We start from the raw sequence: 14,683 nt of genomic DNA on the forward strand, positions 1-14,683 counted from the left end.
ACGAGCACTCCTCTTTGGACTCGCGCCACCACCGCGGGGGGGGGGGGGGGGGGGGGCAGCAGCGCAGCACAACCGCCCGCACCAGCCAGCAACAGCACAGCACGGTAGTGGCCAGCGGCCAGCGCCTAGCACAACAGCTTATTCAGCCACCTAGGATTTTGTCCCAGATCCGGCACGGCTAGCACGAGCTCACGACCGACGAGCACTCCTCTTTGGACTCGCGCCACCACCGCCGCACCCATCCCTCCCCCTCCCTCGACCACTCTCGTTGCGGGCTAGGCATGGACTGCAGCACGGCTATCGCGTCTGCCGCCGTCCTCCTCGTCCTGCTCTGTTTGCTGCTGCAGAGCCCGGTGGTGCTCGCTTCCGGTTTCGGGAAGCCGCCGCCGCCGTCGTACGTCGTGTACCTCGGCGGCCACCCGTCGCGCGACGACGGCGTATCGCCGGAGGTGGCATCCCGGCGAGCCGCCGACTCACACTACGACCTCCTCGGCGCCGTCCTAGGGGACTAAGCGCCGTCTTCCCGCTCTCCTCCCGCGTTACTCTTGGTGATGTGGTTCAAAATGTAACCGTGTCGATGCGTGGATACAATGCAGCCGGGAGAAGGCGCGCGAGGCTATCTTCTACTCGTACACTAAGCACATCTAGGGGCAGATCTGCCAGGGGGGCTGTCGGGGCTCAAGCCCCCCTACCCTGGCCACGCCATTGGAGTCCCCCTTAGCCTCCCCATGAATTTTTCAGCCATTAACAACAGAGAAGAAGGTGCTGCAGTGCTCCCGATGGAGGTTGAAGATGAGTTTCGAGTTGAAGATGAGTTTCCAGCCTCCCTAAATGTATTTTCTAGATCCGCCACTGAGCACATCAATGGCTTCGCCGCCAACCTCAAGCCCGGCGACGCCGCCGAGATCACCAGTGAGCCCCCACTGACTCATCGAACGAACCCTCGCATCATGATCTATATATTCTTCTGAAATGCATGGTGCCATTTCAGGGTACCCCCGCGTGGTGTCGGTGTTCCCGAACAGGGGCCGCAAGCTGCACACGACGAGGTCGTGGCAGTTCATGGGGCTCGAGAGGGGCGGCGACGTCCCGCGCTGGTCGGCCTGGGAGAAGGCCAGGTACGGCGAGGACACCATCATCGGCAACCTCGACTCAGGTACATCTCATCTCTCGCATCGCCGCCATCGCCTCTGGGGTCTCTGTAATTTGATTTGCTCTTCATGCGACGTGATGAAGGCGTGTGGCCGGAGTCCAAGAGCTTCGACGAGGGCGAGATGGGGCCCATCCCAGACGGCTGGAAAGGGATTTGCCAGAACGACCACGACAGGAAATTCCAATGCAACAGGTCAGTTCACCTTACAGATCACAGTCGTCACATCAACGTACTAGAACGTCGGCACTTTGATCATGCTGACGGTGATGGATCTGGCAGCAAGCTCATCGGCGCACGCTACTTCAACAAGGGCTGGGCGGCGGCGTCGGGCGCCCCGCTCGACGACGAGCTCAAGACGCCGCGGGACGAGAATGGGCACGGCACGCACACGCTGTCCACGGCGGGCGGGGCCGCCGTGCGCGGCTAGAGCGCGTTCGGGTACGGCTTGGGCACGGCGCGGGGCGGGTCCCCGCGCGCGCGCGTGGCGGCCTACCGCGTCTGCTTCCGCCCCATCAACGGCAGCGAGTGCTTCGACGCCGACGTCCTCGCGGCGTTCGAGGCCGCCATCGCCGACGGCGTGCACGTCATCTCGGCCTCCATCAGCGGCGACGCTACCGACTACCTCCTTGACGCCGTCTCCATTGGCTCGCTCCACGCCGTCAAGGCCGGCGTCGCTGTCGTCTGCTCCGCCAGCAACAACGGCCCAGACCTTGGCACCGTCACCAACGTCGCGCCGTGGATCCTCACCGTCGTCGCCAGCTCCGTCGACAGGGAGTTCTCGGCCTTCGCCGTCTTCAACCACACCAGGGTCGAGGTGCGTGCGTGCAAGCTTCTGCACTGCGTGCGCCATGCATACACATCTTACATGCCTAGTGGTTTGTGAGGGCATGAGCTTGCAAAAATAGGACTCGAAACATTGGTCGTTTGTAGATTTGACATTGAACCCATATTTATAGACATAGATGGATCCACTTGTTATCTACCCGAGTGTCATCATAATTAAAGAGTCACTCTTTCGAGTGTCATTTTTATAATTTTTTCTCGGAGAGATGGCTGCACAGGAAAGGCTTCTACTCGATCATCAGCGGCGACGAAGCCACACATCCTGGCACCACGCCGAAAGACGCGTAAGCTAGCTCATCGTTAACTGTACTAATCACAGTGTGCAATGTATTGACCATGCATGCGTGTTCGTGCTTGCGCAGCCAGTTGTGCTTGATGGGGTCGCTGGACCCCGAGAAGCAGTGGCGGATTCAACGCGGGGGCTCAAGCCCCCCTACCGATACCGTAGCAATGGAGTTTCCCTGGAGCCCTCTGAATTTTTAGGTAAAGTTCTATCGTATAGGTGGGGCTGAGACTTAAGATCAAGCAGTAGTCGGAGGTAGAAGACGACTATGTTGCTATCGCACTTTTGTTCAACCCCTTTAAAATTTTTCCTGGATCCGCCGCTGCCGAGAAGGTCAGGAGAAAGATAGTGGTGTGCCTGAGAGGGATCACCACGAGGGTGGAGAAGGGCGAGGCCGTCCGCCACGCCGGCGGTGCCGCCATCCTCGTCAACGACGAGGCCACCGGGAACGACCTCGAGGCCGACCCGCACGTGCTCCCGGCCGTGCACATCTCTTACGCCGACGGGCTCGCCCTCTGGGAGTACATCAAAAACACCAAGTAGGCCAATAGCTCTATCCTTACAAAGATGTTACTTTTTTTTTTCCTGCAGGAAGATGTTCAACATAAATACGTGACGAGCTATATGTTGCTTTGACAAACTCGTGTGTAATATGTGTGTTAAGGATTCCGTCCGGGTTCGTCGTCAAGGGGAGGACGATCTTGGGCATGAGGCCGGTGCCGGTCATGGCGGCTTTCTCATCTCAGGGGCCGAACACGGTCAACCCTGAGATCCTCAAGGTGATTTACTGATTTGGGTTCCGCAGACTCATCGATTTGTCCATGATCACCATGAGCTCTGATGCCACATGTCACCCTGGATTGTATTGGTTCGCGCAGCCAGACATCACGGCGCCGGGGGTGAACGTGATCGCGGCGTGGAGCGGCGCGACGGCGCCCACAGACAGGTCGTTCGACAAGCGGCGCGTGGCGTTCAACATGCTGTCCGGCACGTCCATGTCGTGCCCGCACGTCTCCGGCATCGCTGGCCTGATCAAGACCCTCCACCCGGACTGGAGCCCCTCCGCGATCAAGTCGGCGATCATGACAAGCGGTAAGCAAGCTCCTCACGTCGGTCCAACGTCTGGCCGCCGGCGTCGATGAGGACGACCACCCTGGTCGAACGATAACTGACGGACTCGAGCTGGCTGCAGCGACGGAGCTGGACGCGGAGCGGAAACCGATCCTGAACTCGTCCCACGCCCCGGCGACGCCGTTCAGCTACGGCGCCGGCCACGTCTTCCCGAGCACCCCCATGAGCCTCCACGACCTCAACTACCCGTCCATCACTGCCCACGGTCTCCCCGCCGGCACGACCACGATGGTCCGGCGCAGGCTCAAGAACGTCGGGCTGCCGGGGACGTACACGGCCGCCGTCGTCAAGGAGCCCGAGGGGGTGCACGTGTCGGTGACACCGGCGATGCTGGTATTCAGGGAAGCCGGCGAGGAGGAGTTCGACGTGAGCTTCACGGTCAAGGACCCCACCCCGCCCGCGGGCTACGCGTTTGGCGCCATCGTCTGGTCTGATGGAAGGATGAAAACGGAACAGAAATATCCCGAAACGAACCGTATCGTTTTCTATATTTAATCCGATCGAATTTGCATTTTTTTGTCCGATTTTACCGTTTTCGCTTTCGCATTTGAGATGTTTCGTATTTCAAATGTAAAAGTAGAAAACGGTTTACCTATTTTTCGACCGTTTTCTACTTTTAATTTGAAATATTCCGAATTCAAAATTCGGTTTAAACCAAATTTGGCCAACTGCACAAGTCATACAGCCCAATTACAGGCTACTCACCACGCAGCTACGTTCTTTCTGCTGGTGGCTAGCTGCCCTCTCTTATAGACGGCGTCTAGTCTCATCTCTCTTATTACGTATTTGGTCGTGCACTTATTTAATGCTATACACTTGAACTAGATCATGTACTTGTTAGTTGTGAATTTGTTATGTATTTGGTCGTGCACTTGTTTAATGCTATGCACTATGGGTCGGTATTTCGTATTGAATTTTCGCATACCGACCGTGTTCGACATAAATCCGCTCGAATTGGTTCGTTTTCGAAATTCTAGATATTCCGTAAGTTCGTGTTCGTTTTCGTGTCCGGCTTGTCCGCTTTCGCTTTCACTTTCGTATTTCAAATGTAAAAATAGAAAACGGTTGAGGAGTTTTTCGACCGAGTTCGACCGTTTTCATCCTTGATGGGAGCCATCAGGTGAGGAGTCCACTAGTACTGAAGACGACGCAGGGGTGAAGAACGCTTGAACAGTTGTCTGTTGGTGGATCGAACTAGGAAATCTAGCTAGACGGAGAGAGAGAGAAAAAGATAGGCAGCTTCGGTCATTAGGGAGGATAAATGTGGTATGGATCTTTTTTAGATAATGAAAAAAGAGCAAAATTCACTGTCGGTCCATAAATTTGGCTGACGGTGTCATTCAGATTTTTGAACTTCTAAAGTAATACATGCGGGTTCCTAAACTTGGTAGACAGTGTCATTCAGGTTCCTAAACTTTTAAGGTGATCATCGCAGGTCTCTAAACTTGACTGACGGTGTCATCCCAGTCCCTAAACTTTCAAGATGATCACCGCATGTCCTTAGACTTAGCGAGAGGTGTCATCCGTGTCCAAATATAATAATATTAAAAGTTACCTATAGTATTTAAAAGTTTTCTCTATTAAAAGTTACTTATAATTTTAGTATTATTTTAAAAGTTTTAATAGTAGTATTATAGAAGTAACTTTTTCTTGTTATTAATATTGTACCATTATTATTAAAACTTTTAATACAATAATACTATTATTAAAGTTCTAATACTATAATACCACTATTAAAAGTAGTATAGTAGTATAGTAGTATAGTATTAATAATAGAGAAAAGTTACTTCTATAATACTACTATTAAAATTTTTAAAATAATACTAAAATTAGAAGTAACTTTTAATAGAGAAAACTTTTAATAATATAGGAATTTTAGTATTATTTTAATACTATTAATGATATATAAATATTAAATTAATTTTAGTATTTTTCTATTTTAGTTTAAACCTAATATATTTGTTGTTGTAAATTATTTTAATACTTAAATTTATTTTTTTGTTGATGTAAATTATTTTATATAATTTATATTTTTAAGATAAATATTATATAAATAATGATTGATTAATTGACACATGTTGCATCCACGTCTAATGTATTGTCAGCGTGCCACGGCAGCTTATAGAGTAGGTTAGACCACATTTGGACAGGGATGATACAGCTTGCCAAGTTTAGAGATCTGTGGTGATCACTTTGAAAGTTCAGGTACTTGGATGACACCGTCTGCCAAGTTTAGGGATCCATAAATATCACTTTAGAAGTTTAGAAACCTAGATATACCGTCGGGCATGTTCAGGGATAGGCGATGAATTTTGCTCATGAAAAAATAATCGAGCTTCTATTTTTTTAAACAAAGAAGCATCGGTTCAAACTCAAAGCAAATCGGAATTGCTGTGTGCAGGGGTCCGTCCCATCCTCTTTTTCTAGGCTGGTGGACTAGCTCAATAGACCTCCCGTGTTCGTTCCTTCCATTGGTCCTACTCTGCGCACTCGCCACGTTGCTCTTGCTCCTTCGCCTGCTCCACCGCCCGCCCCGCCGACGATGCCAACAAGCGCAAGGAAAGCGCCGAGCCCCGGCGCAGAAGCCCTCCGTCCTCGCCTCCTGCTACGACTGCGGCGCCCCGATGCAGACCGCGAAGGAGGCCACACCGGGATACCATGTTGCAACTGTGCATTTCAAATGTTTCAGATATTTTAGAGATATGTTGTAAGTGTTTCACACGTATGTTGCAAAAGTAGATCGAGATGTTACATATGTTGCAATGGTTGTACACGTATGTTGCAAGCGTCTGTCCCCAATGTTTCATTTGTCTTTCCAGATGTACGTGGAAAGTGTGTTTATATGGATGTTGCATATATTTCACAAGGGGAAATTGGTTTCATTGTACCGAAAGAACGCGAGATCCAAAAAATACCATCGAAAGTTCATCGCACCGTAAAATACCATCAAAAGTAAGTATCGTTCCGCAATCTAATGTCGTTTGTTGGCACCGTCCGAGCCTTCGTTTCACTAAAAAATGAGTAGGAACCATGGGAAGACATGGAGAACAACCCGTAGACTGCATCAACCTAGGCAGGCCTGCAGTGGTAGAGCAAGAACATGCCCATAGGCATGCTACTGCTAAACGGTGTGGCAAGGGCTGCTCGGAATATGGCTTCATGCGACAGCTAGTCCGTACTCACCCTACCGTTGGCACCAAGGATCCTAGAAGCGTTCAACGGCATCACGCAGGCCTGGCAGACGGCGAGAACCTCGCCGCCGTCAGCGTCGCCGGTGCTGCAGATTGCATCGGAGCCCAGAGCCGAAGATGATGTTGCACTGGTAGCTCTTCTTACGCGCGCCGGCGCCAGGCATGGTGCTATTGTAGACCAGGCTGCCGACCGTTGAAGCGCGTGATCGCCCTTCCCGTAGCACGCGATGGGGTAGTTGCTCTTGAGGTTGCCGCACACCGCATTGCGTCGACCTCGATGGCCAGGAAATCCATGTTGTTGTACTAGTCCAGCACCCAGCGCCCCAGCAGTCTAGCACTAGACCCGACCACTGCCCGAGAGGATGCAGGTGGCGTCACTGTCGAGCGCCATGGTTGGCATGTTGCCTGACAACTTATGCGTCGGCACCTCGGGGACGGCGTCGTCGCCCCAGCAGGCGAAGCCACCCTCCGCATCAACGGCGCAAGCGATGGCTGATGGCGACGTTCTTGAAGGCCGCGGGCGTGGGCATGAGCGACGGCGCCGAAGCAGCTCATGCTGGTCTTGCCGAGCTTGCCAATGTCGCAGAGGAAGTCGTGGCCCAGTGCGATGCGGGAGAAGTTGAGGGCCTCGAGGCCTTTTGGGAGGTTGAGCCATTGAGGTGCGGCCACTCCCAGCAGGTGGGGCCGTGGTCATCAGAGAGCCCGTAAACGTGGTAGCCGCCAGCATTGAGCAAGCGAGCAATTGGCCAGTAGAGGCAGCGGCCGATGGGGCGGGAGCAGTTGGTGGCGAACTCCTCGGAGAAAGACCACCACCGCATGGCAGCGTGGCCACTGAGCGGGGCTATGAGGCCGCACAAGAAGTTAGTCCTAGGCGTGATGGCATGTTGGTGGAGGGGTAGACGAACTGCTCATCATCGGGGAGCGAGGTGAAGTGCAGCTTGGAGCCTCGGACCAACTCCAACAAATGATGTTAACGGCGAAAGTATCAGAGTGCTAGATTGCGCGACAGATGCTCACTTTCAATGGTATTTTACTGTGCGATGAACTTTTGATGGTATTTTTCGGATCTCACGTTCTTTAGGTGCGATGCGACCAATTTTCCCATTTTATAAATATTGTCGGGGTTATGATATCTCAAGACACCGATTAGTTAGCCCCTCGGGCGGCCCGCGACAACCAAACTAGCACAAGCCTAGCAATCGGGGCCCATGTAAGCCGCGTAGATCTGGGCCAACTATTAAGGCAAGTGGTCGACCGCGACCTCTCCATTTCACCACACGCCGTGCAGCGTGGCATGATCTCTCCTCTGTCCTGACCCCTGGGAGGAATGGGGAGGGGTCGGGCTCCACCCAAGTGCGCCTGCTCTGACAAATACAGGCACGCTTGCTCAGTCCACTAGGACTGCGGTGACAGTAGTCTCGAAGCAGGCTCCATCCCTGTGCCACGCTGCAGACGAGACATTACCACCAAGCGATGACAATAGGTACGGTGAACCACCGTCCAAATATGGCCCGACGGGATGGGTGTACGGCCCCACCACTATGGAATGGGGCTCACGACGATGGCCTGGACTTTCAAGGCCAACCAAGCCAACAAAGGCCACAACCCCAAAGCTCGGGATCATGGTCACCGGCGCCATAACTAGCTAGACAACCGACGACTCAAGAGCAGCTACCTACTCCTGTACGACGCTTCTGAGAGATCAGAAGACGATGACGAAGGCCATGGTGAGACCACGTCGCATAGGATGACTGACTAACCAACACCGTGTAGCACCACGCCACCCCATGCCATGATGTGGGAACAAGACCATGACGACAATCACGCTCAGACGTACGCTAACACCAAGACAAAGATGGCCTTCCTTGCAAGCCAAGATAGCTAGTTTCCCCTCCTTTAGCCTCATGACCGCTCGGCCAGGAGAACCTATCTCTTTGTATGTGGCTTGGCCCCAGACTCTTATATAAGGGCAGCCAGGTGTCGGTGTTTTGGGTCTGGCGGATCCTCAACCGACTAGTGAAAGTGTACTACGTGCCCCTAATCCCAGATGGTGATGCAAAGAGACACAAGGTTTATACTGGTTTAGGCAATAGGTGTCCTACGTCTAGTCTAAGAGAGCGATCTTGTATTCCTTGCACCGAGGTGCTTGTAGTAGGGGCTTATAAGCTAAGCGAGAGAGGGAGCTAGTCCCAGGTCTCTGTGGAGTGGCATGGGTTGCTTGAGATGTTGATCTCATGCAGTAAGGGAGCGTGTGTGTTATAGAGCATTGTGCGTTGCTTGCACCTATATCTCCCCTTTAGAAGTGGCCCCGGTCACTCCATTTTATAGTCAAAGGGAGGCACAGGGGTGGTACATGTATATGCTACGTGGCGTGTTGTGAGCAGAGGCGGTATGTCCGAGCCCTATAGCTCGTCACTGTGGCGGCATGGTCGGTGGAGCGGCCTTGTCCTCGGTGCACTAGAACGACGCGCCGGTCACGCCTGATCCTGTGCAACGTGGGAGCTCCAGTGGTGGCATGCACACCTTCTTCTGTTGAAGGCATGCTGGTCACTGTATGTTTGACCGGAGCGGAGAGCTGAGGCTGGGTAGATGTGACGGTGTGGGTGCGCTGATTCCAAGGCAACAAGAGCTTGGCCCTGTACACGACGTGGGGGCTCCTGCAGCTTGACGTAGGGCATGGCGTGTACTACAGACGATGTGCTGGCCCTAGAGTGCAACAACGTAGAGAGCCGAGGCCTAGTCGGTGCCAAGGCGAAACCATTGTGGGGGCTCGGTAGGCGCGAGTCCCAAGGCTACAGGAGCCCGAAAGCGGATAGCCGAGGCTCAGAGGGAGCAGTTGGTTTTGTACGTCGATTCCGAGGCAACAGGGAGCTGGACTTGACTTTCCATGTCGCGCTGTCCTCGGAGCAAGGTTTAGGCAGCACAGTGCAGCATGGGTGTTAGCAGTGGGCATAGTGCCAAGCACAACGGCCGATAACCCCTACCCCATTCTGTCCCGGATAGCATGGCGTCGATGTGACTCCCATCTCGTCGGCCACTCCATTGTATCGTGCCGTCGTTCGGCTAACGTCGTGGGAGTGGTTGGACGCGTTAGATGGATATGACGTTGAACGGTCCTTGTTTGGTTTTGGTAATTGAGTGACAACTTAGGTGGACTAATTGTGTTTATGTGAGATACATAGGTGATTAGTAAACAGGTACATGTGTATGAGCAACATATGCCATGAAGGTGAAAATGGGTTGGAGATGTTGCAAAGCTCACACATGTGATGATGAAGGAGCTTAAATGCACATGAAACATGACATTGAGTCGTGTGATCAAGGTGGAGAAGATCAAGACAAGACTTGGCTTGATGGACCAGTTGCAAGCGTGAAGGGCAAGTCGAAGGCTTTGGAGTGATGGACCACGTGGCGGTGAAGCTTGAGCAAGACTTGGCACCGATGGACGATGGCAATGGTGAAGAGCAAGTAAAGTCAAGATCGATGAACCAATATGATCATGTGATGATATGAAGTGAATCATATCATTGTTGATCGTGTTGGTGCATGTGTTGCATCAACATTGGAGGAGATGGAATAGAATGCGCAAGGCAAAGGTACAACCTAGGGCATTTCATTTCACCAATCATAGGTGTGTAGAGAAGTTTATGACCGGGTTTAGGATAGATGGCCATACTATCAAGAGGAGCAAACTTGTTTGCATATCGGTCATCTAGTGCCACTCGAGTGATCTAACTTTGCATTATCGCTAGGATCGAGTGGCGTGGCAAGTTGAGTGGCTAACATCCTTTGGGAAATCATTGTGAAAAGCTAACACACATACACATGGTGGTGTACACTTGGTGGTGTTGGCACATTTACAAAGGAGGTAGTGGTTGCAGGGGTGAGATGGGTTTTGGGTCCGGACGCTGGAGTGTGATCGGACGCTGGCTGCGTCCGATCAGGTGTGACCAGATGCGTCCGGTCAAGGTCGGTACCTTACTGGAAACGACCGGACGCTGGGGGTTCAGCGTCCGATCAGTTGAAAGCTGCTGCGTCCGGTCAGGTCAAGTGACCGTTGGATTCGAGACACGTGGCCGTCTACGGGCGACCGGACACTGAGGTCCAGCGTCCGGTCAACACGACCAGAGCGTCTGGTCGGCCCGAAAAACGCCTAGTGAAGGGGTAACGGCTAGTTTAGCCTTTGAGGCTATAAATAGAAGTGGCCCTCGGCTATGGCTGGTGTTGAGCACCTCAAGGGACTTAGTGTCCATGCTTGTGAGTGCTTGGGAGCCCTCCATCACACATATACTTGATAGTGATCATTCGATTGTGTGAGTGAGCGATTCTAGTGCGATTGCATCGTGAGGTTGCATCGAGTGGCACTAGGTGATCGAGTTGCAAGCCGGTGGTGCTTGTTACTCTTGGAGGTTGCCACCTCCTAGATGGCTTGGTGGTGGTCTCCGTCGAAGCGCGCAAGAAGCTTGTGCGGCACTCCGGAGAAGTGCTTGTGAGGGGCATTATGCTCGCCCCACGGGAGCCGCGAAGAGCAACTCTAGTAAAGCGTGTCATTGAGCTACCCTCACTCAAGGGGTAGGTTCTTGCGGCGCCCGACATGCGGGCTTAGCGGGTGATGCTAATTAGCCGCCGAACTACCAAGTGAGCGGTCGACACAACGGGGACTAGCGTGTTGGCAAACACGTGAACCTCGGGAGAAAAATCATCGTGTCAACCTTGTTCTTCCCGTTGGTTTGCATTCCCGTTACACAAGCTTGCAATTACTTTTATATACATTGAGCTTGTGTTGTTGCTTCAATAATTAGTTAGCTTACGTAGCTTGCTAATTATCTTCTTGCTTGTGTAGCATAGAAGTAGCTTCCTTGCGTGGCTAATTTGGTTTTAGTAACCTTGTTAGTCATATTGCTTAGTTTGTGTAACTAAGTATTTGCGCTCTCTAATTAGGCATTGGTTGCCTTGTTATTGAGCATTGCTAGTGAGCTTAGTTAGCTTTGTGCTTTTGCTTACTAGCATGTGTAGGAGCTTTCCGTTGCTTAATGTACTAGTGGCATAGGTTTGTGTGACCTTGCTCCTAGAATTGATTAAGAGAGCTCAAGCTAGTCCGGCACCTTTGTTGCATAATTGTTATCTTTGCAAGGTGCTAGTGAACATATATAGTGGGGTATAGTCATGGCTATACTGATAGTTTTAATTCCGCATTTGTATCGGTTAGCCAACGCGATTAAGTTTTAGAAAAGACTATTCACCCCCCCTCTAGTCGCCATCTTGACCCTTTTAGATGTCCCGTCAGAGAAGTCGGTCAAGGCGAAGGTGACAGGGTTGATGCTGAGCCGGCCTCGAGCGAGTCGGTAACTGGGTGCTCATTCGAGGCCTCGTGGTGTGGGGCCTCGAGCAAGTCAGAGAATCGGTACCTCATTCGAGGCCTTGCGCGTAGGGCCTTGGGCGAGTCGGAGAATTGGTACCACGTCCGAGGCCTTGCGTGCGGGGCCTCGGGTGAGTCAGAGAATCGGTACCTTGTCCGAGGCCTTGTGGCATGGGGCCATGGGCGAGTCAGAGAATCGGTACCTCATCCGAGGCCTTACGCGTGGAGCCTCGGGCGAGTTGGAGAATCAGTACCTCGTCCGAGGCCTTACGCGCGGGGCCTCGGGCGAGGCGATGAATCGGTACCTCATTCGAGGCCTTGTGGCGCAGGGCCTCGGGCGAGGCGGAGAATCGGTACTTCGTCCGAGGCCTCGTGGTTTCATTCTGGGCTAAGCCCACTTCGGGTGAGCCCGGATATTGTTCAAGGTGGGCCGGGCGGTCCAGTCGAGCCTCGGATAAGGTGGGGGTTTGCCGGTGGTTGTCTCTTGGCTTCTATTTTTACAAGGTCTAAGCGATTTTTTCGGTTCTTGCTTAGGGGGGCCCTTTCTATGGTACCCGACAGTAGCCCCCGAGCCTCGGGGGAGAGTGTGAGCGCTCTCCCTGAGGTTTTGATGAGACTTGGCTCGCGGCAGCTCCTATTGGGATGGTATTTCGTACTCGAGGCTTCGGTGGGTGCACGTGAGCGCACTCACCGGGTGTAGCCCCCGAGGCCCTGGAGGAGTGGATTTATTCCTCTAGGGGCTTTTCTCATGTTGAGTGAGGGGTTTTATTGCATTTACTGAGTCTCCGAGTGCGAGTTCGGGTCGCTGGGCCTCGGCTTGGTTGCAGGAAGAGCCCCCGAGCCTCTACTCGGAGCAAGAGGGCGATCAGGAGTTTCCCTATCTTTTTTGTGCGGCCCTCACGCATCCTTTTCGTTCGAAAGGAGGGGTTTTATCGTGTTTGCTGGGCCCCTGAGTGCGAGTTTGGGTCACCGGGCCTCGGTTTGGTTGCAGGAAGAGCCCCAAGCCTCTGCTCGGAGCAAGAGGGTGATCAGGAGTTTCCCTGTCTTTTTTGTGTGGCCCTCACGCATCCTTTTCGTTTAGAACGAGGGGTTTTATCATGTTTGTTGGGCCCCCGAGTGTGAGTTTGGGTCACCGGGCCTCGGCTTGGTTGCAGGAAGAGCCCCTGAGCCTCTGCTCAGAGCAAGAGGGTGATCAGGAGTTTCCCTACCTTTTTTGTGTGGCCCTCGCGTATCCTTTTTGTTCGGAAGGAGGGGTTTTATCGCGTTTGCCGGGCCCCCGAGTGTGAGTTCGGGTCATCGGGCCTCAGCTTAGTTGTAGGAAGAGCCCCCGAGCCTCTGCTCAGAGCAAGAGGGCAATTAGGAGTTTCCTTGTCTTTTTTGTGCGGCCCTCGCGCATCCTTTTTGTTCGGAAGGAGGGGTTTTATCGTGTTTGTTGGGCCCCCGAGTGTGAGTTCGGGTCGCTGGGCCTCGGCTTGGTTGTAGGAAGAGCCCCTGAGCCTCTGCTCGGAGCAAGAGGGTGATCAATAGTTTCCCTGTCTTTTTTGTGTGGCCCTCACGCATCCTTTTCGTTCGAAAGAAGGGGTGGAGTATGCCAGGCTACCCTCGGTGGGCGAGCAATGACACCTCCGGTGAGCTATTACCGGGTAAGTCCAAGTGGAGGCCTATGCCCCATTCAATAAGGGTCGGCTAGCGGTCTAGAGATGCACTCCAAAAGTACTAGAGGGCTTCTCTAGTGGGTCCTAGGACCGTTCGATTTGCCCCGAGGGCTCGGTGCCTCCCTACAGTGGGATCCCATTCAGAGACCTCCCTGCCAGTCTCAAACACGACTTAGGGTATCCCAAGCAATTGCTTGCTTGGGCCTCAGCCATGTACGGGCTCGTCCATAGTCATCCCTGACTCTGTTTGTCCTGGGGCGGCTGTCGAGACCCTCGGGGGCCCAGCCTTTGAACCCCTGGACCGTAATAGGCTTGGTGCCCAGTTCCTTCGTCTGAAAGGAATCGGGTGGGGGATATTCCCTTCCCATCGGCTGGCGATGGTGGGTGCGCCTTTTGAGGTGGTTCCTTGGGGAGATGGAACGGCGCCTGCCGTCACTGTGGTCAAATGTGACGCGACGTCTGCGGATGGGACGTTACTGTGTGCGCGCGGTTAATAAGGAAAAGGTGGACGCGTGGGCGGTTTGGTCAGATCTAGATTAACTGCGCTAGATCTAAGGGAAACTTTCCCAGTTTCATCGCCCATCTATTTTTCCCTCTTTCCTCCCTCATAAATACGTGATGAGCCACACCTCGCCCCTCCTTACCTTGCTTGCATTCGCCCTTTCTGCCCTTGAGCGGTTGCTAAGAACAGAGGAAGAGAGCGCCGGGGAGAAGAATGGAGAAGGGGGAGGAAAGGAGAGAGGGAGGGAGGGATAGCAAGAGCACGCCATACCGCCGTAGCCACACTCTCCACCGCACCCATGGCCGGCGGTGCTGTTGTCCTCCAGGCAGATCCTTGGGGTTCATCCGATGTGTCCGCGGTGACACTACAGTCACTCATCGACGACGGTCTCCTTTGCCCAGTCACCGACCCCAGCAGACCAGAGTGGATTGCTCCGGGGGAGGAGTCAAAGCCAAGGCCATGCGATGGCTACATCATGAGCTTCGTGGCCTTCCACGAGCGTGGCCTCGGCTTGCCAGTGGACCGGTTCATGCGGGCGCTCCCGCATTACTACGGCATGGAGCTCC

General features: G+C 53.3%; 1 pseudogene; it reads left to right on the plus strand.

Moving 5' to 3' along the window:
* The first annotated feature begins 281 nt into the window (after positions 1-281).
* Positions 282-4,569, plus strand: LOC136526281 (subtilisin-like protease SBT5.3; annotated as a pseudogene).
* The last annotated feature ends 10,114 nt before the right edge of the window (positions 4,570-14,683 follow it).

Source organism: Miscanthus floridulus, chromosome 19 (genome assembly GCF_019320115.1).
Source record: "Miscanthus floridulus cultivar M001 chromosome 19, ASM1932011v1, whole genome shotgun sequence".
In the NCBI taxonomy this organism is placed as follows: Eukaryota; Viridiplantae; Streptophyta; class Magnoliopsida; order Poales; family Poaceae; genus Miscanthus; species Miscanthus floridulus.